The 25,281-nt window shown below is 43.4% G+C and overlaps 1 long non-coding RNA gene across 3 annotated transcripts; it reads right to left on the bottom strand.

Moving 5' to 3' along the window:
* Nucleotides 1-8,622: 8,622 nt before the first annotated feature.
* LOC135255575 (uncharacterized) lies at nucleotides 8,623-23,748 on the bottom strand. Of its 3 annotated transcripts, XR_010330192.1 has the most exons (4): nucleotides 23,239-23,748; nucleotides 19,619-19,791; nucleotides 12,391-13,149; nucleotides 8,623-12,132 (listed from the first exon to the last, which is right to left on the bottom strand). It is a non-coding gene; the product is annotated as an uncharacterized LOC135255575 (long non-coding RNA). The 3 variants fall into 3 exon arrangements; XR_010330193.1 differs by lacking the exon at nucleotides 8,623-12,132 and having other exon boundaries at nucleotides 12,231-13,149; nucleotides 23,378-23,604; XR_010330191.1 differs by lacking the exon at nucleotides 8,623-12,132 and having other exon boundaries at nucleotides 12,231-13,149; nucleotides 23,239-23,603.
* Between the last annotated feature and the right edge of the window lie 1,533 nt (nucleotides 23,749-25,281).

Raw genomic sequence — 25,281 nt, 5'->3', positions numbered from 1 at the left:
ACTGGTAGTGTCTATGTCTGTTTAATATAAACATGTACTTGTAATGGACTGCAAATATATAAAATGTAATACCATGGTGCGGAAACCTCTGTGTGTTTCCCTATACTACAATCTAAAGCAAATAAAAGACTTCATGGGAAAGCTCTATTTCAAATGTGTATTTTTGTGCAGGCATGTTATTGTGCTGTCCAGCTTTACAAAATGAAAGCTATTCAACAAGAACTTAAAATGTCAGGGTATTTGCCATTCGGTTGTATACCAGTTGGTGCGTCATTCCCGAAACATTCAAAATATATCAAATAAAGAAATAAGCCATGATGCTTCAGGGTGATCATCCTGGTGAGACACAGTTCCAGTGGGTGGATGGGTCCCCTGGCCTGATATTGAATTTTGAACGCGCTGGTGCTGACTTGCAGTGTGAAAACAACAGGCTAGCTTGCCCTCTCCCAAATTGATAGAGGGCATTGCAGCATTGAGGCCAGTCTACAAAAAAAAAATACAGCTGGATGCACCATATTGGGAGAAAAAAAAAAAAGAAGGAAAAAAAGCCGCGTCCTTCAAGGAGCACTGAACACAGAGCACAGTACACAGGACTGCCATCTCGCACATGCTTGGTTTCGGGACCTTGGACAGGCCTCAGCAAACTAGCATGTCGCACACAGGAGAATGAGAGCACCACAGACGACTTATAGCGACAAACTTAAATAGACAACAAACGCCAGGGTTACATTATATACAGTGTTCAGAAGAGCAAGCGCGATTTGCTCCAGGAAACAGACTGAAGGGCATGAATCTCCCTGTACCTGCTCTGTGCAGTCTGAAAATGACTTATTAGGCCACTAAGAGGTGGTAATTGTGGATTTCAGCGTACAAAAGCCAGGAATCTGCAGAGACGGAGATAGAAAGGCTGCTGTTAATGAACAAGACCTGAAACCCCATTTGAAAGGACAAATCAGATCACAGGATTTCAAACCCATTAGCCGCTGCTCAACAGGGATGATAATAATGATAAAGGAAGGCACGGGTTTTTGATTTCTTCGCGGGAGAGCAGCGTTGTCTTGGGAAAAGCTTTTTCCTTGGGTGGAATCAAAGAGCTGGTTCATTTTCACAGTGACCTTCAGAGCTCCAGGCGGCCAGACAAGGGCACAAACAGATTGAGAATTAATTGGCGCAATTAACATTTTGTGATTATAAGGGCTCGGGATCAATACGCTATGCAAATAGCAGTATTGATGTGCGGCAGGAACCTTGTTAATTGTGTTTGGGGAACAAATAGGCTCTATGTGTCTATTCCGTGGTGGGACAGCAGGAAGTGACAGTGCACAAATTGCTAGCCACTTTAGATGCAGGAGGGGGTACAGCACTTTAGATGCAGGAGTGGGTACAGCACTTTGGATGCAGGAGGGGGTATGGTAACTCAGATGCAGGGGGTACAGCACTTTAGATGCAGAAGAGGGTAGAGCACTTTAGATGCAGGAGGGGGAACAGCACTTTAGATGCAGAAGGGGGTAGAGCACTTTAGATGCAGGAGAGCACGCGGTATTTTAGATGCAGGAGGGGGTATGACATTTTAGATATGGAGGATAATATAACACTCCTGAGTGGCTCACCCAGCTAAAGCACTCGTCCTCAGTGCGGTGGCACATCCCATGACCATGAGGTCACTGCAAGGTCATAGCGTTCTCGGTAGACGGATGCTGTTGCAGGTTATCCCCAGCCTCGCTGTACAGTAGTGCCTGCTCTGGTCGATGGGGAACCAGCTCTCTGACCGCGCCAGCCGCCCAAGTGGTAGAGTCCTCCAGCATAGCAACAACACAGCTCGGCTGGTGGATTTGCACAGTGAAAAGAAGCAGTGATTGGCTGCACAGGCTTCAGAGGACACCAGTCAGTGTTCCAGTATGCATCTGCCCAGACTTATGGAGGACATTGTGAGGATGGAACAGGCCTACAGGCCTATGACTGGGCACCACAGCTTCAGCTGTGCGCTCGCAACACGACGGCTGCTTCCTCTGTCATTATTTGTCGCAGTACGAGAAGGGGAGGGAGAAGTGGACACGTGAACGGAGTAAACAGAATTGGAAACACTCAACGCGCGCGGCCATTCTAATGAATTAGTTTCAGCTTTATTACCGCGGACAGGATTTTCCATTCCCGTTATTAAACCGCGTTGAAAATGCACTTTCATTTCAGATAAGTACCCATAATCCTGTTTGTTGAACGTGGTATATGAAGTTAAATATAATTTAAGCAGAAACGGAAAAGGGTGGAACAATGTAATCACGAAGAGTGAGATTGAAGTGATGCTATTATCATTATTATTAGTAGCACTTGCTGTTAGAGTGATAACATCAGTAGAGGTGGAAAAAACCGGCAAGTGTTACAGCAGAAGACACTTTGCTCAATGGCATCGTGCAAGATCCAATAAATCATATCTAGTGGGGGCACTGTGGTAGTTCCATGCCAGTAGATATGTAGTGTTTTCTTTTTCTCTGTCCGAATAGGAATAATTATCGTACATTGTGTGGCCTGCAGCTCACTGAAAATCCACAAAGAGCCATGCACTCAGCAGGAGGAATACCATGGTAAAGCATGTGCGCTAATTACATGGGATTAATTAGCCTGGGGTGGCTGCCTGGCCGTGGTGATACTGAGACGCAATGTACTGAACTGGCTTTCTCCTCGGTCTAAAACACACTTCTGCCTGGCCCGTTCACCGAGGAACTGGGAACAAAACACAACTCCCTAGTGACAGTTTGGCAGAGCCGCGATAAAAAAGATGCAAATATTAATCCTGCAATGCTTTTATGTTAGCCACGGCTCTTAACAAATAGGAATTATTAATATTAAAGAGCGTTACAGAGTGGTGTTGAATAATTTACAATTTCCCTCTCATTCATTACAGTAGGAAATGTGGCTCACTCAGCATAGATTACAGGTAATACCATAAAACAGAGGAAATTACATGTTATTACCCATTTGTTACTGTGCTAATTGCTTCTAAGTCCTTTCAGTTTTGGGCCTCGTTCATATGAAGCGTAGTCTTAATACCCCAGAAGATAAATTCGGTGTTTAACACAGGAACTTTCAGAGAATGGGCAATCGGCACTGTAATAAAAATTTAAATTAAGAACATTACATGATGCACATGTATGATGACACAATTTATTTAGGAAATTATCTGTATTATTATATGTGCTAGATTTAGCAAATATACACACTGGCCGCAGTCTTAGCTACTCATAATGTGAGACCTTGTAATATTTTTTATGGCACAATGCATCTTACAAATATGGCTTAAACAGGAAGCTTGCATTATTTTCTTTAACAAAGGATAAAAACCTAGTAGTGGGGGGGGGGGGAGGGGGGTCATCATTTTTTACATTGACTTTCATATGAAATCACCAAAAAGGATGCATTAGCATAATGCCCATTTAAATTTATATAGCCATTTAGCAGATGTTCTTTTCAAAAGCAACTCACATATGTATATAGCAAGGCTAAAAGAACAGTGCTCAGTTCTCAGATTAGAGATATCCCAGTTAATTGTAAAGATGAGCAAAAAATAAAAATAAAAATAGAATAATATTAATATATAATACACAGTGCCAAGCAATTCCAGTTTCTTAAGGGAGAGCACAGTCCACCCTCCTTATGCATTTTTTTTCTTTTCACTTTATTGAGGCCGAGAGAAAGCAGAGAGGGTTACAGATACAGATGGGACCACAGAACATAAAGTGCCACAGCAGGGAATCAAACCCCTGGTTGCACAGGGGGATTTGGATATGGGCTGAGAGTTGGCCACTTTATAGCCTGCACCACACATTCTCCCAAGCAAGTAGATTTTTAATTTGAAGTGCACTTGGGCAGATGGGAGGCTAGTATACCATACAGAGTCAAATAAGAAGGGACGCACCGAGTGAAGCCTGTGACTTTAAAGCACACACCGCTCAGTGTAGACAGGGAGGGAACCACGAAGTGACCAGAGGTCAAAGGTCACAGAGGTTGGGCAGGGATGTAAGTTTGGCTTCCAAATAGACTGCACAAACTACATGTACAGAGGAGCAGTTTCTTTATGCAGCCCTGCAGGCTTGAACCAATATTTTGAGTTTGATATGGATGGATGTGGGCAAAGAGAGAAGAGGCAATACATAGGTATTTCAGAAGATCACAGAAGTTGGAATGGTTTAACAGCACAAGCAGGGAGGCCAACCAGCATACAGTAGAATGTCCAGTGTTAAATCAACTCTTAACAGGTAACATTTGGCATCAAATGTTATCTGTTTAAAGTTTAATTAACACTGGACATTTTACTGTGCAGCGAGGTGCAATATTGTTGGCATGAAAGTACAGTGGACAGAACAGGGATTTGTGTTAAGTAAGAAGTCTGAACAGGGCAGATGTTTCTTATGTTGTCTACAACGCCTTCCCAAGCATTATCATGTCACACTCCTCCTCATCTCACTTCACCAGCTACCTGTTACAGCTCAAATCAAGTTTAAAACCTTGGCATTAGCCTAGAGGACAGTGCATGGGACAGCTCCACAAGACCTTCAATCTATCTTTAAACCTTAAATATCGACCAGACCTCTCTGCTCCTCAACCTCGGGGCCTCTGGTTATTCCCTCTCTGTCCCTCTACGGCTTGTCCCAGGCGGGATGACGGTCTGTACCGGTCCACTGTGGTGAAATGAAAGTCTCGTGGAGGTCAGGATAGCAGGATCACCGGCCATTTTCTGACGCAAACCAAAGACCCGCCTCTACAGTTTATTTCTTGGCTCCCTTCCTGCTCCCATACCCTGGTCATTTTTACTTACGTAATTATTTTAGGACGTAGGATTGTAATAGCATGCTTTATGGTCTTATATGGCTGCCGGCTGCTCTGAATCTGATTTGTATTATGGTTCTAGGTTGGCATAAATTAACTTACATTTAGTGTTGTATTGATGTTGCACTTACATTCGCTGGCCTGGGAACGTTATTAATCAGGTCTGGCACTGTTGCTTACATAATTCTGAAGGGCGCACTTATGTTCTCTTTCATTGTTAGTTACTCCGGGTAAGAGGGTCTGCTAAATGAACGTAATGTCGCGTAATGGAAGATCTATTGGCAGCTCTGGCTTGTTTCGGCTATGTTGTCTTTAACAGACAAGTTTATTACTGAGAATTACGCCCTGATTTTTGGGAGACGAGGGTGCTGGGTCTATTGTGTTATCAACAGCGATAGTGAGGTCCAGACTAGAACAGGGCTTGACAGGTAGATATATGAGTGGAGATATATGAGTTTCAGGTGTTTTTCAGACATCCAGTAGAAGCAATCTTTACCCTCTCCTAACCTTCCTGATTGCACTGTACAGTAAATCTTTTTTTTTTTTTTTGACTTAAATATTTGGCGAAAGAAACTTGATGACAGATATTGAACTCCTTGGACTGCAAGAGGAATACCGGTGATGCTTCTACCTGGCAGAACCCACACTGAGAAGGAGCCCCCTCTGCCCCCGTGAGATTCATTTATGACCACAGTAATCTACGGTTTGCTTTCCGCTTTCTCGGTTTTCTATGCTGTAATAAAAAGAAAGGGAATTTGCCGCAATCCATTTATAAGCATTAAGAGGTGGTGCACACAGTGACCTCTAGGACAAGGATGAGGGGAAAATGGGAAGGAGCACACAGTCTGAGACAAAAGATCTGTTTCACTTTACCTCTAATCAAATGGGGATTTTGTGGGGCCATTCCAGACATCTTTGTCGCTCTGTCTGTCAAAAACCAAACATCCTCATCTTGGAACATGTGTTCAGACCAACATTTTCCACCAGGACCAAGCTCAAAAAGCCTGAACATTTTTTGATCTCAAACTCAACAATAGGAAATGTAAATACTGAAATCACTTAATACATATACAAGTAATACTGTTACTACTATTAAGAGTAACAGCAAACATTCTGCAACTGCTATTACTGCTACTACTACTGCTGCTAATAATAATAATAATAATAATAATAATAATAATAATAATAATAATATAAAACACAGGGACATTACATGTAAGCATACACAGATATCCACTAGGATCCCAGACTATATAAGCAGGTACACACAAGACACACAATTAAATGCCATTTTCAGATACCTCAAAAAAGACATTTTCAAGATTGATGCCTTCCGCGTATTGCTCCAAGTCAGTGGGTAATGGCAGGGGAAGGGAATTAGAATCCTCTTTTTGCTAAAGGCACCACCCCTGAATTGCAGGCATTAAAGGGGAGAAAAAAGACGCATGAGAAGGTGTGTGTGGTTTTCTATAGGTGTCAGAGAAACAGGGAGAGGAGAGTAGCCAATCTGCTCTGTGTAATGGATGTGTCAAGAGTTGCTAAATCATAGGTGGCCGAGGCAGAGAGACAAGAAGGCCAGACGCAATGTCATCTTTTAGAGGGAAAGAGAGTGCGAATGAGAAAGCGTAAGAGAGATGTGTGTGAAGGCTAAGTGCTAAGAATCTGGGAAAGAAGAGAAAGCAAAGGAAGCATATTTTACCTTTTTCTACAAAAAAGAAAACAGAAGTGTTTTTTTTTTTTTTTGCGTAAGCCTTTAACTTATTGCTTGCCCGAAATTCTCACTGCATCCGTTAAGGAAATTAAGTGATGGGCACTTTGCTCAACAAATACACACAGACTTTGAATCCTCTTACTTAAGGTCTGATTGCTTCTTGACAGTGGTTTTAAATGAATTGTGGTATGGAGTGATAAAGAGCTTATTGTCAGGAATAAAAGCCCAGAGCAGTCAAGAGGAGCCACACACAGAGAGTCCAGACGATACGGGCTATTATGGCCAGGGAATGTGTCCTTGGCTGGCTGGATGGCTTAGAGTTTTATTTCATCTTGTTTTTTTTTTTGGCTGCTGACGACAAAGCGTGACCCTGGCTAAGAGGGAAAGAGGGCAAGGGTGCAGATACAGGGCACTTATTTAGGAGTGTTGCAGTGTGTTTGTGTTTGTTTTTTTTGTGTATAAGATAAGCAAATTAACAGGTACAGTGTGTGTGTGTGTGTGTGTGTGTGTGTGTGTGTGTGTGTTGTACCCTTTTGTCCGTCTCTTTGAATTTCTCATGGGCCTCCCATGAACAGACTGAGGCAAGATTTCCCACCATGCCATGTGCATCTCTATTCATAATTTTTTTACATAAAATAATTGTATATAAAAGAAGAAAGAGGGATTCTGGGAATTGTTGTTTATTACCAGTGAGTGTGCATTTGTTGGCCTTTGCTTTCTCCCTAATACCAGCAACCATTTCAGACCCCAAAACAGTGAGATGAGTTATCTGTGTAATTGCCTGCTTTCACTGATCAATTCATTTTAGAGTAACAAAAAAAAACAGAAGACTCTGTGGCTCTCTGTGACCAGAACCGGGGACCCCTGGTGTAAGTACATAAAATGGTAATGACCAAACCAAAGTAAATTAATGCCATAAACATTAGAAAATGGAAGTATACAGGAACAAGTTTAAAAAGTATACAGGAAATAAATTACTGCTATAACATAACATGCATTACTGGATGCTTCTGAATACAAAGGACTGAAAATTGACTACAGCAAGCCTCTTAATAAGGAACGACAGCACCCGCATTCAAGGTAGATTCTAAGGCATGTGCGTTCGGTTTCACAGTTTGTAACATTGAGAAATTGAGAAATTGTGCAACAGATACACGGTACAACAAGATACAATCGTTGTATGTAGATTATCACATACAACATTGTTTTGTATTTTGTTGCATTTGACCTTTTTTAAACCCTCTGCTTTAAAACTCATTTCAAATAAAGTTATGATTGTGGGAGCACACAAAGCTGAGATTCTAATGAGCAGATATTTCACTGGCAATTTGGCTCAAATTTGAATTTGACAACGGGCAGCAGTAATTAATTACAATGAAGGCAACCGATCCATCAGCGGTTCACGCAACATAATTCAGCATCCTTCTGTTTTCTTAGATCTCACATCGCTATCCTGAGAGAAATACGTAGATATAATGCTTGTAAAAGAAACCCTAGAATTTGCAAACACTACCTGTTATAGCAGCTGGAATGAATGGAGGAGCAGCGTAGACTTACCACTGTTGCAAGGGATTCACGGTAAAGTGTACCCGCGAAATACCACTAAAAGCACCGAAGGGTATTTCCCCCTTACTTTGCAGGGGGAAAATGGTTGGGAAAATATTTTCCCTCCAATTCGTAATGGCCATGGACACCAGTAAGCCAGCCTCCTATCTACATCATTGTCCTGTGGTTCAGTAGGGCGAGAAATAGCACATAATGTGTTCTTGGAAAGTTGTTACCACTCAGTCAAGTGACCACTCCGTTCTTCACCGTAACCATGGCACACAGAGCCGCACGGAGGAAGTTAACCTTTCAGTGCCGATGGGTCACTGAATATTGTACAGCCAATGCAGTCAGGGATCCCCACTGCAAAGCGTCAGTGCCGGCGTTAATAAGAAGAACAGAGAAATCGGACGACAGGAAAGCCGTGTGCGTCTCCCGCTCTCCCCCCCCCCCGCTCTCCACCCTCCCCCCAGCCTTGCGTGCCCTCCACCCTCCGTTTCAGCCAGAACTTTATTTAACGGTTGAAGTTCGGCGGTGGGAACATCGGGGGCCTGGCATCAGCCCGCGAGCAGCGGAGGAAAGCTTTCATAAACCGCGGGGAACAAATGGGATTTAACACACAGGAGCTTCTGATGGCCTATTAATTCTGCTTTGGCTAGCTTCCAGAGCCAGCCAGCCTCTCTCCTAATTCAGGGCTAATTTCTATCAGAGGTATCAAGAGACTTTTTTTCTCCCCCCTCTTTCTCTCTGGGCAGGATGCGTCCACACAACTTTAATGGATTCATTCAAGGGCCGCGGCACGGAGTCATTGATTGGCCTGCTTCTGAGGCCCTGCTGCTAGTCACTTGACACAGGCAGCAAATGAAATGTGACCTCCAGTAAACAGGCTCGAGACGTCTGGCCCAGCATAATCCATTAGCTCAGAACCTTCTCCAATCCCATTTAATTAATGAAGTGATTTGGGGGGGAAAAGTTGCAATTACCAATCCTTTGCATTTAAAAGGAGGAAATATTATGGTAAAATATAAACTGGAACATTTATCCATTTCTTTATTAGAAACCGGAAGGAATGGCACTGGTTATTTTTGTCTTGAGGGGTGAAAAAACACACATGCAAATGGGAAAATCCTCATGTTCTATGTGATTTATAATCAACCGATGCCAACATTGCTCATTAAATGGACTTTGTGTTTACATACTAAATGCTTATAATTCAAATTGTTTACAGTTTGTTGGAAGTCAGTAAAAAAACATAATTGCTATGCAGGTGCATGCATTATGCCACTAATGTTTTCAGTTGTATTTACTTATTTATTTTCAATTAATGATTTATAATGCAACTTACAGTGGTATGCAAATCATGAATTGAATTTTAATGCGACCCTAATTACCAGACAAAGATTTAGCACCCGTTGTGGTGCGGTGCCCAACATTTGCTCCTAGATGAGTAGCCCTATGAAAGATTCATATAAAGTTGTTTTTAAATGCACTGTATTATCGTCTTTCAGTGCAACAAAGCAGTCGTGGCTTAAAGGGTGACTGCATTGGAAACCTAAAATAGAATAGGCTTACAGTTTGGTAAGCATTTGGATTAAACAGCTAGGGACTGGTTTAAAACACATATTGTTCAGAATCTGAAAGGATATTTTGCCAATTGACAACAAATGCAAATGCAAATGAAATGCAGGCAGTGCATTTAAAACTAATGGGAAAAAGACAAAATCCAGTATTAATATACTAAATAAAACAAAGAAAGTCTGCTACAACACGGAATGGGCTATAATGTCTCCAATCTATGAAGATGCCCTTTATTTCAAGAAAAAAATATATGTGAGGGCATGGAGATGGCAGAATTCTATGATACAGTAAAAAGTTTGTGCTATTTGGCAGCCCCTGAAGAACATTCATTTGTGACCTTGAAATCATCCTACATACTACCCACCACTAGCATTATGTTCATGCAACCCTCCCCCAAATAATTACTTATAATACAGTAGTGCCTCAAATGTCGGGTCCCTTACCCACAATTGCCTCTGCTCCGCGAAAAAAACAGAGACCAGGACAGCCAGACACTGCATGATCCAAATGGCATTTGGTAATGGCTTTTTCCCCCAGCAAACCAAAAAGCCATTGTAAAGATTTAGATTTTAAAATATATGCTGACCTTTCTTCCCCCCCCTCTCTCCTGTTCACTTGTCATCAGCCTGTAATTGAATCAATATATTTCCTGATCAGTCCTGAGATTGAATAAGGTCACAGGAAACCATGTGTGGACATTAAGAATCATTATTCTACTCAAACTGAGCAGAGGATGGCACAGACCAGTCAGGGTTCAAAATGAAATTCTATTAGAGTCTATTACACTTTTACAATTATAGAATCGGTCCAACATTACAACGGGAAATGAAGCCATAATATTAAGCCCAGGGGTGTATTACAAAGAAACCACCACAGTATTTTTCTGCTTTGAACCATCATTAAACTGATGAAGGGAATTGGCGACTTTACGGTCACTGATAAGTGACCTTCTTCTTCATAAAACATACAACGGGTCTGTTTTAGCGTCTTTTCTCATTTTTGCATTTCCAAAATCTCCGTCCCAACAGCTCATGGTGTGCAAATTGCCCAGGGATCACAAACCCCCTCCCTGAACACGAACAGCGTTTCTGCCCTGAAGTTGATTCCGCTCACACACACTCATCGGCGCAAGTATTATTAGCAGCTAAAAACAATTATGGCTTTAATTATGTGTTATAATGTTTTTTTTTGCTGGACCTGCTATTTTGCAGTTCCCACCATAATTGAATTGTTCCACAGCATCCTGCAGTTTGTAGACAATGTGTTAATCCTGACAGCCACTTACAAAGAAGACAGAAAAGAAAAAGAGAATGTGTAAAACTATTAACTTCAGAACTGTCGGTATAAACTCTAGCAAATTATTTCCAACCATCAGAGCCTGAATTAGATAAAGTTCAAATTTTAATTAGCTCAGTTATGGAAAATGAATAGCACTTATCATCAATCAACTTATCAACTCTATATTTAATGAACTATCAGGAAATAGAGAAAAAAATATCAGTGGAGAACATTCCGCACCGTTATATTTAGCCAAAAAATATGTTTTTGGTTATCAACAATCCTTAAAAAACATACCATAGCCAACCATATAGTTTTTTTATATGAAAAAGTTAAGACTTGAACATAATCCTCAATTCCAACATTTATGCTTACCATTACAGATAAATATTCAACCTGTTCATTCAACATTTATGGGTTTATGGGAGTGCACTAGATATATATGCTACAATAATATTTGAGGTAGGCCTACATCTGTATTATGCATTTCTATGCCCAACTGACGATAAAATTGAACAAAAACAACAACCTACCTACAATGTATTTGTAAATTAACAGCTATCTATGAGTTTTTTTTGTTTTGTATTTGCTGTAAAATGTCTCAAAGTCAGTAGTATTTCTGTGCTATAAGCTTAGCTTCTATATAGAAGAACGGTCTGCAACTCATGGTCATGGAGCACCATTGGATATGCTTTTGTTGCGACCTTAAAATCAGTAACTAATTCCGACTAAAAACTAGGCGAGTTGAGTATACAATAAAATCAGCTAAATTAATCGAATCATTTATATGTGGAGTAACAATGATAATCAGTCAAATCCTATAGCTTTCCAGGGCCAGGGTTGCAGATCATTGAGATCGAACAAAAAACATCACAGCTGCAGTTAAGAAAAAATCTCTGCCGGGCACAAGATGTTAGATTGTTAAATGTAAAAAATGTAAGAATATCCTGTAATGCACAGTAACGTGAAAAAGTCTTCAGTCCATGGGAAACCGCAGCAGTATTTTCTCGCTGGACAGTGATGTGTGATACACAATGTCTGCAGTGTTCTCACGGCTTTTGAGCCCAGTCAAAAGACTTATGAACAGGGGAGTGCGAACAGCATGAAAGGAGACTGGCTGCAGAGTGAAAATGAGCTTTATCGCAGGTGGAACGGCGCTATTGTGCGACGATATCACCAGCCATTCCAGTTTAACTCTGCATAAAAAGAGGAATATCAATGAATGGAACAGTTAAATCTTACATTACAACCCAGCCAACCCCCCCCACCCCACCCCCAGCCCTCGCCACCCACCCTCTCCACAATTTTTCTTCTTTTTTTTTTATTCAGGAGCATAAAATCCCCGACTGGAACATTTATGAAACACGTAATGACAATCTAAATCAGTGGGTGGCTCCAATCTACAAGGATTAGTGGTTTTGATGTAGTTCAATACGTGAATGCACACTTGTCACCTTATTAAGAGCTTCAGAAGTCATCATGGAGGAAAGGGCGTTGAGTGTAGGGGGGGCTTCAACTGCATGACGGAAATCAGCCGGCAAATTAGGGCCTGGCGTTAATGTATTCAGAATGAAATAAAACATTTTTTTAAAAACCTGAGCAGGAGATTCTCGGCCTGTCAAGAACCGCGTTGAGAAGAAAGCGGGGCCGAGTCTTTGCGCCGAATCTGACTTCAAGGGGATTGACATGTTGTTTCTGTGTGTGGTTTTCCCTTTTCTGGAGTGTCTCATTATGCCATTTCGTAAGAACCTACCAAATCGCCCAACACGTCAACAGCAGGATGACAGCACCTGTCACATGACACGCTTACAGCTTCATACTTTGCACAATTAGCACTCCCCTTAGAACTTATTCAGATGAGACAGAATTTAAAAGAAAGCCTTACCATCCACATACAGGGGTGGCTTCTCCTAACAGGTTGTCAGATTCTATAAACTCAGCTGCGGTGATTCAGGCAGCGTAGGGTGGAGTCTACGTCCTGTATTCAATTCATTTTTGCCTGTATTTACTATATCTTGTCCCCATGGTAACAACAAAGTATCCTCCACCGTTCCTCTCTCTTATCCCCAGCAGTACATATTTGTGTGCTAACACTCACAGGGCTGGGCTCGGGCCGGCCTCCTGTACTGGTTCCCACTGTAACGCGCGCATGATTGGCCGCGGCGGTTCTGCCTGATCCAGGAGCGGCGAGGAGTGATGAATGTGCGGAGCACCTGCAGGGCATCATGGGACAGAATGGGAAACAGATTAGGAGGGCGGGCGAATGGCGTAGGGAGAACGGATGGCTGGTGGCTATTGAGTTTATCGGCTCTTTTCACACCTAATGAAATGTCATTTAGCGCCGCTGCCTAAAGAGTCCCCGAGCCACTGGGCCAGAACCACAGGCACGCCACCTCTGGAAAAACAACACTTGATTTTTAATTTAAACCAACAAACTAATTGCCAAAAAAGGAAAAGGAAAACCCATTATTTTTCAAATACAGATAACTTTTTGGCACCAATGAAAATTTTAGGTAAGTTACTATCATACATAGGAGTCATCTGAGCTTGGTGTACTTTAGGTGGCTAGTAGGGAGAAAGTATTCAGACACTTTGACATTATCCTCAAGGACATGATATAGCCAGGGTGAGTAGAATAGGGCAAACGGAAGTAAATGCTAAGAAAAGTGTTAACTGATAGCACACTGCCATCCTTGGTACTTCATTCTAATATTTCAGCCTTCATGGCTGGGTAGGCCTCCCATTAGATTCCCCCTGAAATGATCCCATGAACCAAAGGAGATGCTTCAGTTTCCTTTGTTTGATTTAATCATTTGTGTTTCTGCAGTAACGTGTCCTTTCAGGTGTTAAATTGCTAGCCAATGCACTCCATAGAAAAGATTCTTTAAACAGCAATGTAATCAGCACTTCTGGTACGTGCACGCCTGTTTATAACAAGGACTCCAGAAATCTCGTCACCGTTCCACACTGTAATTAGTCCTCCCTGGAAATATCCAGGTTCAACTGGCTTTCCCCGTCCAAGCGAAGGCTTTATCACTGCAGAGACAATCACTGCTAATCACAGAGCTTTTGGCCGTGCGACCCAAACCCATAGGTTTGTGTTAGCAGCGCCGCTAATCACTGTCACAGCTCATCTGGCCCGGGCCCTCGCGTTCAGTCGGGTTTTTCCTTTCCCAGGGCTTTTCCCCCCAAAAGCCTCTCTTGCTTTTCAGATTCCTGCTCCTCCAACAGCACAGAATGCCTTCACCATTCCTTTTCTTTTTCTTTTTTTTTTTTGGATTCAACACCTACTTGCACTCCATCTGAGTGGGGTTCATTAAACTCCATTCCAGCCCTTCCTCTCTCCCGCTGAGCCGGGAGAGATGTTACAAAGGGAACACTTCCTCTGCGCTATTCTCCACGGAAAAGAGTGCGACCCCAACTTTTTTAGGGAGAGAAAAGGAGCGGAGGACGAGGGTTAATGAAGCCAGCAGGGCCGCGTTTAATGGGCAGGCTGTGCGGAGAGGGTCCTGGCTCTGCTCAGACTGACAGACATATTAACGGTCAGCACTTTCACCGAAGCGAATATGAATATTCATCCTCATTTATATTTCAAGGCATCTCCGTTCCTGGGGGGACCCGGAGGTCGGTTCTGACCGATTTCCAACCCCCCGCCCCCCCATTACGGAAATGACAGCTTTCACTCCTGGGCCCTGACAGAGGTCTGCCCAATGCACAGGAGGTCCCGCATTCAGGGAGGCCGCGTCTGTTCCCAGCTGTCCACAAACACTCATTAACAGAGGAAAATATCCAATGGAATCTCTGTGAGAATTTTTAATCACACAAAGGCTCTGCTAATTAGGCAGCTGATGGGCCATGGAGAGCGCAAGGACGAATTCTTTAAACAAAGGACTGGAAACTTTAGGAGCTTTAATTACTCGGGCAAAGAGTTCATTCCAGAACTGGAGAGCAGCATTATTCCACTAATGAGACCAAGTGGCAGTGTGTATTAGGGAGAAATAATGTGGAAAGTTCAATTATAATGTGCTTTTTGGAGAGCTTTTTTTCCCCACCCCCCCACCCCAGCCTCTCCGTGCTTCTCATGCACACGCATGTAAGACAAAGGCCGGGCCGGGGGAGAGCAGGCGGGGGGCAGAGGCACGCAGGCGCGGGCACCAGGGACCGGGCTCTTCACGTGCAGTCGGGCCGGCCTGATCCTCTTAATTGCCCATCAGAACACTCTCTTGTATGAAAAAGAATATCATCAGTTCTCAGCAGAGAGCCCTGGTCTGGCCTCTGCTGAGAATGTCTTAACTGCAATTTTACTTCTTTTTTTTTTTTTTTTTTTTTTTTTCTCGGTCATTCAATACCGCACGCCTGGAATTTGGAGCACACAATGGACGGCTAATTTGCAGTAACTGGACTCCAGAATGTTGTAAAAGGAAAAAATGGGAAACGGCTTTAATTGCTCAGCCCTCATTACAAAGGGGAGGTAAAATTATATTTTCTTCCCCCCAATTTTCAGCCGAACAAATGGTTTTTATGGAATTAAGTGCACGTTGCTGTAGTAACTTGGCTACGATTGACAAAAGGAAACAAATCACCCACCAGCTTGACTTTAACAAAGTCTGGCCCTCAAAAATACATCACTACTGAAGCCTTATAAAAACAAGGTCAGAGGAAAGTGCTCTGAAACAGTTACTAGGAAGTAAAACATTGAGGGTAATCGCCCTACTCCTGCGCTTATGCACTCTGGTATTGAAATATATTTACTGAACCATAAAGAATGTGGAATAAAGTGCACCATGTCTTTTTTTAAAAATTGTTTGAAATCAGAAAGAATCCTCATTAAAGAACAAAGGGACCCGCAAATGAGTGCAATATAGCAGCACCGCTGCTCACAATATTTCAGCACACTGCGAGCCCACAACTACATTTCCCATAATTTGGAATCAGAGACATACCAGAATTAGGAGGACAAAATTATGTTCCCATTACAACCTCCAGATGCTGTTATTGCAATAGTGTGTAGCAGGCAAAGTATTTAGGTTAGGCTTGGATCTGCCGCTAATGCAGTTACATGCAATCATTCGACTCCAGGTGCAGTGGGGCATTTCATATGTTTGCGGTAACTAATGTGGAATTACCGCACAATACACCACTTAAAGGGCAAATTACGCATCTTTGAAGCCGTGTAAAAAATTGTGTTAAACTTTCTGTGCAATCCCACATTAGAAGGGTCCTACATACCAATTACGGCCTGCAGTGAGCCAGTGCCCCATGAAATAAAAGCCTAATGAAAAATGGGGGCCGGGGCGCGTGTCTCCGCGTAGCCGCTTATACTGGGACGGTGGGAAGGAAGCGGTTTTTGCCCGCTCTCTGCTCCTCGGCCCCACTCCAGCGCCCGCTCTCACATCACAGACCGGGGCGGGCGTTCAGCCTCTCTTGGCCAAACCGCTCACTGATGCTGTAACCTTTATTCAGGCCATGCAAAACAATTATGAGCTAAATGTTTACTTCGCTGCAAACGATTTCCCACCAATTTGCAGAGCTCCGGCTGCTTGGCCACCGTGACCCGCATGTGAACTTCTCACACACGCACACACACACACACACACCCGCGCAAAGGCACGCACACACACACACACACCCACACACACCCACACACACACACACACACACCCGCACAAACCCACGCGCGCACACACCCACACACAGGCGGAATTGTAATGAAACGTGTGTCATACATGGTAACAAAAAAATCTTTTTTAGTACATGTTTTTGATTGAGAAGTTTTAACAACCTTCCAGCTTCATGTGTATATTGGGGCATTCATGGGTTTGTGGTCTAAAGCAAGGAAATATATTTAATTTGTCCATAACTTTGGATCACTATTAAACATGTGTTCATTTTTTTTCTCCACAAACTCACTTTAGCAAGTTTAATAAAAGCTCTTGCATTTGAAGGTTTCGTACAAATGTTCATTGAATCCAGACCTCGGTGTGGTTTGTCACACTGAGCATGTGCACAGAGCTAGCAGGAGGACTGGCCAACTGTCACTCCAAACATTTGGGAAATGCTACTACGGAACTTTCCGGGCACTAGACACCCTTCTCTCACATCGCAGCGCCACAGCCAATAAAGGACTTGTGGAAGAAACAGACTCCAGAATTTCTGTCCGATGTCCGGCGTGCTATCAGAGCCCAATTCCAGTAAGACCACGAGCATTACCAACATTAACACAACATTATTACTTTGTGACTTCGAGCAAACCAGGGAAGGCCTTTTCTTCAATATCAGTTTCTGGCCTGGCCACACAAGAATGATGAGCCCAGTTCAAGCTATTTCCTGTAATTATCCAGCCACCATGCATCATTTTATTTTAATCAAATTCACGTAGGGCTACATATATTTACGCATCTGCTGTGCTAGTGGACGGGGGATACCAAACAGACAGCCACAGTGATGCCAAACCTCAAAAACTAATACCCGCATTTCAAAGCCTTACTAAAGACACAAAGGCACTTATTAAATGTATTAAGCCCACAAGGGCACATTTTCCAAAAGCTGCCCCTTCAAAGAAGTATTCACACTTTAATTTAAAAGCCAAAAGTTGACAGGCAGATTTTAATTTCTTGTTTAGAGAGGGACAGGATGGTCCCTGTTATGAAACACACTGACATAAAGAATGAAAAGACCTTAAATTAACAGTGTGGGTGTCTATAGAAGTTGATAAGAGTTGCAAACAAACAAACAAACTGGATGAGAAAGAAGTGCAACCAGCTCAGCATCACGATGGCCTCTCTTTCACACTGATAAACACACAAACACATGCAAAGAATGCATTTTGTTGATGCTTGCAAAACAGCAGGGTGTATCCAAGGAGAGCCTTTAATACATGTAGCTCTCAAAGTGTATTCAGGTAACTTCTCAGTCAGTCTGGCTTAAATGCATATGAGCCGAGTTCATGGTCCTTAGCCAGGGGCCTTAAAATGAGGTGGGGAAATTAGCGGAGATGGGCTGTGCAATCCCTGTCCATATGCCCAAACCCTCAGAGAGCAGCCCGACTGGAGCCGACCGCGAATTAGGAAACGCCTATTGATTTTCCTACAGAGGCGCTGGCTGCTTGCCTCTCGCGTTTGTTACTTCTTACCCATCGCACTCCTTTTTATTTACAAGGGAACGAGATCAATAGATGGGTCTTCAATTGCCTGTTCTTGCTTTATAAAAACACATCTCGCCCCCTCCCCCTTAAGCAATTTGGTGGATCAACATCATTTCTCCTGTGGTTCAAATAATTTGGATTCGAATGATTGACAAGTGTAATTGTGCTCATGGCTACAGGAGAGGGGGTGGAGGGTGTTCAGTGTATGGGGGTAAACTCCTGATGTGTGTATTTGCAAGGCACTCTTAACGCTGTCTGAAACATGAGGAAAAGTCTCTGGTAAATCACCCCCTATACTCTCAGTTTTTCAAAGAAGCCACTTCAATGTGAACAAAAGACTTTCCTATGTTTATACTTTCTACCTCGCACAGTTGTTTTAACTGTTGCTACGTGGACATACAAATAAGTACGTGAGCTCTTCTGTAATGTTCGGCAATGTAGTACATCAAGCCCATCCTAGAAACACATAACACCTTTTCATAATTAGGCTTATTATTAAAAGCTTGGTGCAAAAGCAATCCAGAACAGGTGGACAAAATCAACCTTTGTGACATCACGGCTAATTTCATATTCCTGCTATGAGAGGCGGTTTTCATATGCCTGTATTAACATTGTGTTCATTAGCAAAAACCGTTCTCCCCTTATGACACAGAGAAGGAAAATATCATGTTAGACAAAAGGCCATGTGTGCATCCGAATAAAAACCAACTGCTACCAACCAACTGTGCTCACAGTCGTAGCTAACAACTGAGCATGCTTCCAGTTTTCCCTTTTGATCTGTGAAAGGCAGCCCCCCCCCCCCCCTCCTCCCCCCCAATCATACCCTGGTTCCCCCCCAGCTGACTCCAATAGGCTGTCCGTTGCTGCAAATGCAATGCTGATACTCCCCTTTGGTGACAGAGGGGGCTACACTCTGAATTAAAGGGCCCTGATTGATAAGGCGGTTGAAGGCAAACCTGCTCCCGCTAATTGTCTTTCAAATGCCCTCATTAATCAAAGCCGGGGGAGAGAAGGCCTGTGACGGCCCAGCCTGTCAGCCTCTCGGCCCGTCGAGCCTCTCCCCCGCCGTCCGCTCACCTCCCAGCGTGAGGCCCGGCCCTCTCTCCGTCACGCCAGGCTTGGGGGGGCGCGGGGGGGGAGGAGGGAGGCGCGGCACACCTGCCCACTATGGGACAGGAGCTGACCGCCCGCTCCCCAGCCCCCCAGCCCCCCTTCCCCCCCCCCCCCCACCACCCAGCCAGCCCCAGAGATCAGTTTAGCAGCTGCTTAATGATTCATGGCTCGATGTCGAGGAAAATGAGTGCAGCATATGATAACGGGAATAAACACATTTAATTAGCTTCCTATATCCATTGTTTTTTATTTATTTACCTGTGTGTTCATTATTCATTTACATATTTTGTGTGCATGGATGTGTGTGTGTGTGTGTGTGTGTGTGTGAGAGAGAGTGTATGAGTATATGTGCGCATGAGTGTGCGGGTGCGTATATTTGAACATGTCTGGAAGTGTTCGAGTGTGTATGTATGAGGTGAGGATACCTGTAAAAGAGCAGTCGTCAGGAGGCTGAGAGCCCATGTGGAAGTGGGGTGAGGCTCCTTCTTTGAACGCACAGCGAGAGACGGGCCTGTTTGCCACTGCTTCCCCTTTGATTAACACCTCTTTGGATATGTCCGCCCCGCTCTCAGAAACCCACAACTGAGGGAGCTGCTACCTGTCAGGGAAAGTCACAAACAAGGCTACTTAAAAGGCAGAAAACTGCATATTTTAAAGTCTAATGACACCCCAGCCACTTTATTAAAAGGCATTGCCCAATCCCTAATGACTCCTCCCTCTTCCCCAGTCTCCATCCCCTTAGGCCTTTATGTCCTGGGACACGTACATTCTGTTCCTCTCTCTCTCGCTCTCCCTCTCTCCCTCACACACAGATACACACAGGCACACACACACCCCAGACCTGGGTCAAATAACTATTTGAAATGCTTTAACTCTGTAGACATAGATTCCTGTCAATTACCACAAGCATTAAATGAAACATTTCATTGCATTTATTTGGCAGATGCTTTTATCCAAAGTGACATACAATAAGTGCATACCGAAGGTTGGATGTTACAACTACAAAACACAGGACCGATAAGGTACAATACTCATTATGCAACAGTTATCCATAGCCATGTACACATTAAGTCCACTTCACACAGTAAGCATAGGCTAGGACAGAAAGTTATGGTAAGTCAAACCAGGTGGCATGACAACAAGCTACAGCATCAAGATAATGATACAAGTGCAATATAAGCGCTGGATGGAGATGCAAGTGTAACATGAAAGTACATAAACAAATCTGAAGGATTCAAGTGATAAGAGCAATCCTAGATTGGCAGTACCCTGCAGAGTAGTGATAGTTAGTCCAGGTACAGTTTGAAGAGATGCATCTTCAGACCACGGTGAAAGATGGGCAATGACTGAGTGTTTTGTAGAGGAGTGGGGAGTTCGTTCCACCACTGGGGAGCTAGGGTGAAGAAACTCCGTGGTTGGGATGAGTGAGACCCATTCACCCAGATGGCAGGGATTGCAAGTCACCCTGCTGCAGCAGAGCGGAGCGATCCAGCTGGCATGTAGGGTTGAATCATGTCCTGTAGGTAGGCATGGGCTGTCCTATTGGCTGCAGTGTAAGCCAGGGTCAGGACTTTGAACCTGATCCTAGCGGTGACCTGTAGCTAGTGGAGTGACCTCAGCAGGGGAGTGACATGTGAGAACTTAGGAAAGTTGAAGACAAGTCGGGCAGCAGCGTTCTGAATCAGTTGTAGTGGGTGTGTGGCTCAGGCTGCCAGACTTGCAAGGAAGGAGTTGCAGTAATCTATATGGGAGATTACCTCTGTCTGGACGAGTAGCTGGGTGGCATATGTGGTCAGGTATGTTTAAATCCTCTTGATGTTGTACAGGAGGAACCTGCAGAACCGTGATGTTGCTGTGACATGCTCCCTAAAGTGCAGATGGTCATCCAGGACCACCCCCAGGCTCTTTGCAGAGTGAGAGGCAGTCACTGTGGTGCCATCGACAGTGATTGAGGGCTCCCGTAGTAGCGAGGTCTTAAGAGGAATGAACAGCAACTCAGCCTTGCTGAGGTTGAGCTTCAGGTGATGCCTGGCCATCCATGTGACCTGGTCGGACCTATCTGCAAGATAGGAAGAAAACGAAGCGGAGGCAGTCCCAGAAATGCCCATCACAGCCAAAGCGGAGATGAGTATTTGGAGGTTGACCATGTTGAATGCTGCAGAGAGTTCTAGGAAGATCAGGGCAGAGGAGGCCAGGAGGGCAGTCTCTGTTGAGTGCCCGGCCTAAAGGACAGACTGGTGAGGGTCAAGCATCAAGCAACTGTTTTCAGCAACTAGCAGCTGAAACAGGCAGGAGCTGAAGATGGCTGCAGTACAGGCCTGGCAGAGTACCACCAAAAAAGATGCACAGCATGACACGACATGAAGACATCACAGACATGAAGCAGTCATTGCATGCAAAGGATATGGAACAAGGTACTAAACATAACTTTCATTTACATAACATTAATATGTCCCAAACATTATGGTGCCCTGAAAATGTGTAAAAAGTGGTGTAATTTCTGCATAGTGAAAATAAAGTGTTCAAAACACCCTTTTATAAAAGCTGAGAATCTGCACCTGTGCCACGTGTTTCATTACAAATCAAAAATTATGGAGTACAGAGCCAAATCAAGAAAAAATGTCTTTGTCCCAAACATTATGGAGCTCACTGTATATAGCCATATCTAAAAATGACAACCGTGTGTATGTTTCCCAAATATTGTGAAGTGTTAGAATCTCATTTTGGATCTTGGTAATACATTATATCCATACACTGCAGGATATACCATTTCCACGAGGGCTGATTGGGAGGTTGACACCAGCCCGTGGGCCCCAGGCCGAGTGAAATCAGCCAGATCACAGGGGGTGTGAGATGGAGAGGTGAATACGGGTCGAGACACAGATGCCTTCCTCCCTCCCGCCCTCTCTCTCTCTCTCTCTCTCTAATCCCTGGCTATTAAAGACCTCCAGACACCCTCCTCGCGTAATGACACGGCTATCAAAGCCAATTGCAGTGGCTGAAACCCAAGGCGGTGCATTAAAGCCCTTTGAGTTTGATTGCCTCTTCAGAATCAAGTGTCTGTGTCCTCCTTGTCATTCCTCCGCCCAGCAATGACCAACGGACGAGCAAGCAGGCTCCAATAAACAGCACCTCTGACCTGCTCATAATGACACTGGAGTCGCGTCTGCATTCCAGCACTGTGGACTGCTGGACTGCGGTAGGAGGCACACCAGGTAGGCAGTTTGTGTGTGGGGGGTGGGCGGGGGGTGGGGTTGTTATGGAGGGTCAACGCCCTTGCCCTTTATACCCCAGTTTTGCGGCACTTCCTTTCTCCTTCACGGACGACCCTGCTCTTTGATAATATGCAGCACTGTATGTGGTTCAAAAAATCACAACCTGGTCAGATTTGTCAAACAATGTTGCCTGCTCCTTTTCCAGAGAGACGGCGTCTTTGGTAGCCATTCCAGAACTTAATCAGTCTCCAAATGACTGCATGACTATAAACCAAATGAGGCATTTGTTTCTTCATTTGTGATATTTAAGCTATATTAGTATTGAACACTGCGACCTCTGTAAGTCTGTAACAGTTTTGTATTAGTAAGCTTTCGAATGCAAGCAGGTCACAGACTGTGATCAAATATAATTAAGAGTAGGCCTACTCTATTTCACAGTATAAAATATGTCCCTCAAAACCATACAGCTTTTACTGTGTACCCCTGGAATGTTAGACACCTATGAATTTTCCTCAGGAAAAAATGTAACCCCAAGGAAAATGTCTTGTTGGTAATATCTAGCCTTTAATGATGACTCTGCCTGCCTTTTTTTTTTTTTTGGTACTTTCTACAATACGTCCATCCAACCATTTTGCAAATATTGGCCATTACATTATGGCATTTTCTTTTTAAACATTTTTTTACAAACAATGTCAAGTAAGCGAAAAACAACTAAGTGGAAAAACAGAACAATCCTTTTACAATCTGACGCACAGGCCTAATTGAGCCAAAGAATGGAACAGATACATTTTAGACTGTAAAGATTAAACGGTACTGTTGTATAATATTACCGTTTTTCGCCGCGAACAGAAGTGCATTTGAATGCAAATAAACGGAGTGATTTCCGCCCCTGTGCTGCTCCTTGCCTGTAGAGTGAAGATGGAGCGCGGTGTCGTGATTTTTGGCAGGGAGTGAAAAACTGGCGCTTACGGTGTAATCATGGCGTCTGTCAGCGGCGCTGCGGCAAGTGGGTTGTACAGATGGAGATCTATGGAGACGAACTGCGGGCCAGTGGGAGCTAACTACACCTGGATATTTATTAACATAGAGTTGACAGTAATGAGCTCCGAACAGGTGGGCAGGGACACGTGGATCACAAAGTTTTTCCGTCGTCTTTGGGGAAGCGAAGGAAGACAGTTGCTAAAGTGGAAAAGTTCACCCAGCAGGTACGGCACAGCAAAGCGCTTCGATTTCCTAATGAAACAATACACCCACTCAGCGGCACACAGCGCTCACACACCACTTCGCCCTTTCATTTCCCCTATGCTGTCTGTTTTGTTTTCGCGGTCCATAAACGAGTTAACACCTGGTGCAATTAGGCAAATGCATCCACTGATATAAGAAACAACAGGATAAAAATAACAATGCAAAGGCATGCATCTACGTGTTACGAATCGAGTGCGTAATTGTGAAATCGAAGCTAGTAATCAGTATTGACGCATTATAACCTTAATTTAAGAAGTACAATTTATATTTTTAGCCTATGCTTTTGGTCTGCATTGGCTAGCAGTCTTCCCCGGAATCTGTATTAGCCATGACTGAGGACCAAGTCATGCATTTGGACACATGGGTAAAACCTGTGACTCCCCAGATCAGAGCTAATTGAGGTCTGTGAAATATTCCCTGATGGATTAAGATTTAACTATGTGATGGCTGTATTTAAAGGCACTACTAATGTTCTGAATGCTGTACTTGGACAAGTTCATGGAGTTTTGTGTAATCATGTTGTGTCTGGTTTGGGGCTGGGTTTTGGGGGATGTAGGAAGGAAGAGATCTGTAACTTGAGGCTAGGGAAATCTGCTTGGAATTCCTGGCAGTGTCGCCAGATGGTCACAATTGTGTTACACAAAATATTTCTTAAAACCTGAAGATTCCCCTCCCTCATACCCCTATACTTTCCTCCAATTTTATCGTTGGTCCATAGATTCTGCTCCTGAGCCTTATCTCCAAAAGAGTAAAAATCCCACATGCCTGGCCCAAAAAAGGGTGTCTGAATGTGGTTAATTAAGGGTCCACGGAATTCAGTTCAACACAAGTTGAAGTGATTCACCCTGCCACCCTGACAGTAAAAAGATGTGCAGGACAAGGTCTCCAAAGCTTCAGAGAGGATCTTATAATGGAGAGATGGAGACATGTCCCCTAAATGAGGTGGTGAGTCAGAGACAGTCATAAGCAATGGTGGAAGCAGCACTGTACTGTCAGCTTGCTGTAAATCGCATGTTTAGAAATTCCTTTAACAAATTATCTCTCACTCACTCACACAACACACCCACACGCGCGCACACACACACAAGTTGATGTTCTTCCAGTTCACTTCGTAATTAATTTAGATACAGATAGCTGTACTGGTTTGAGTGAAAATCATGTAATAATGTATTCCACATAAGAAATGCAATCAAATACAGAAGTCAAAACCCAGAGTTTAGTTGAGACTCCTCATTGATGGAGGAGTCTCACCTGCAGTTGCTTCAGTGGAAAGAAGATGGCAATTAAACAATAGTGTAGTCACATAATTACAGAGTAATTATGATAACTGCAAAAAACTTCCAAAAACTTGAAAATAACTTCTTAAAATAACATTTATTAACTATGAAATGAGAAGATATTAAGTTTTGGAATCCTCTAATCTATTTTAAAATCCTTTCATCTAATTGCTTTTAATTTCTTTTTCTTGGCAAATTTCATACAGTCAGTGTTAAGCTCTATAAATTTCCAATTCAGGCAGCATGTTATTAATTATATTTACTAAAGCTTCAGGTTAAGCGCCATGTTCAAGGACACAGTGGCGGTACCCTGTCAGAGGAATCAAACCTGTACTATATTATATTTGATCC

This window comes from Anguilla rostrata, chromosome 5 (genome assembly GCF_018555375.3).
Source record: "Anguilla rostrata isolate EN2019 chromosome 5, ASM1855537v3, whole genome shotgun sequence".
Lineage (NCBI taxonomy): Eukaryota > Metazoa > Chordata > Actinopteri > Anguilliformes > Anguillidae > Anguilla > Anguilla rostrata.
Note: the sequence above shows the minus strand (reverse complement) of the source record. Positions and strands in the feature narration are given on the sequence as shown.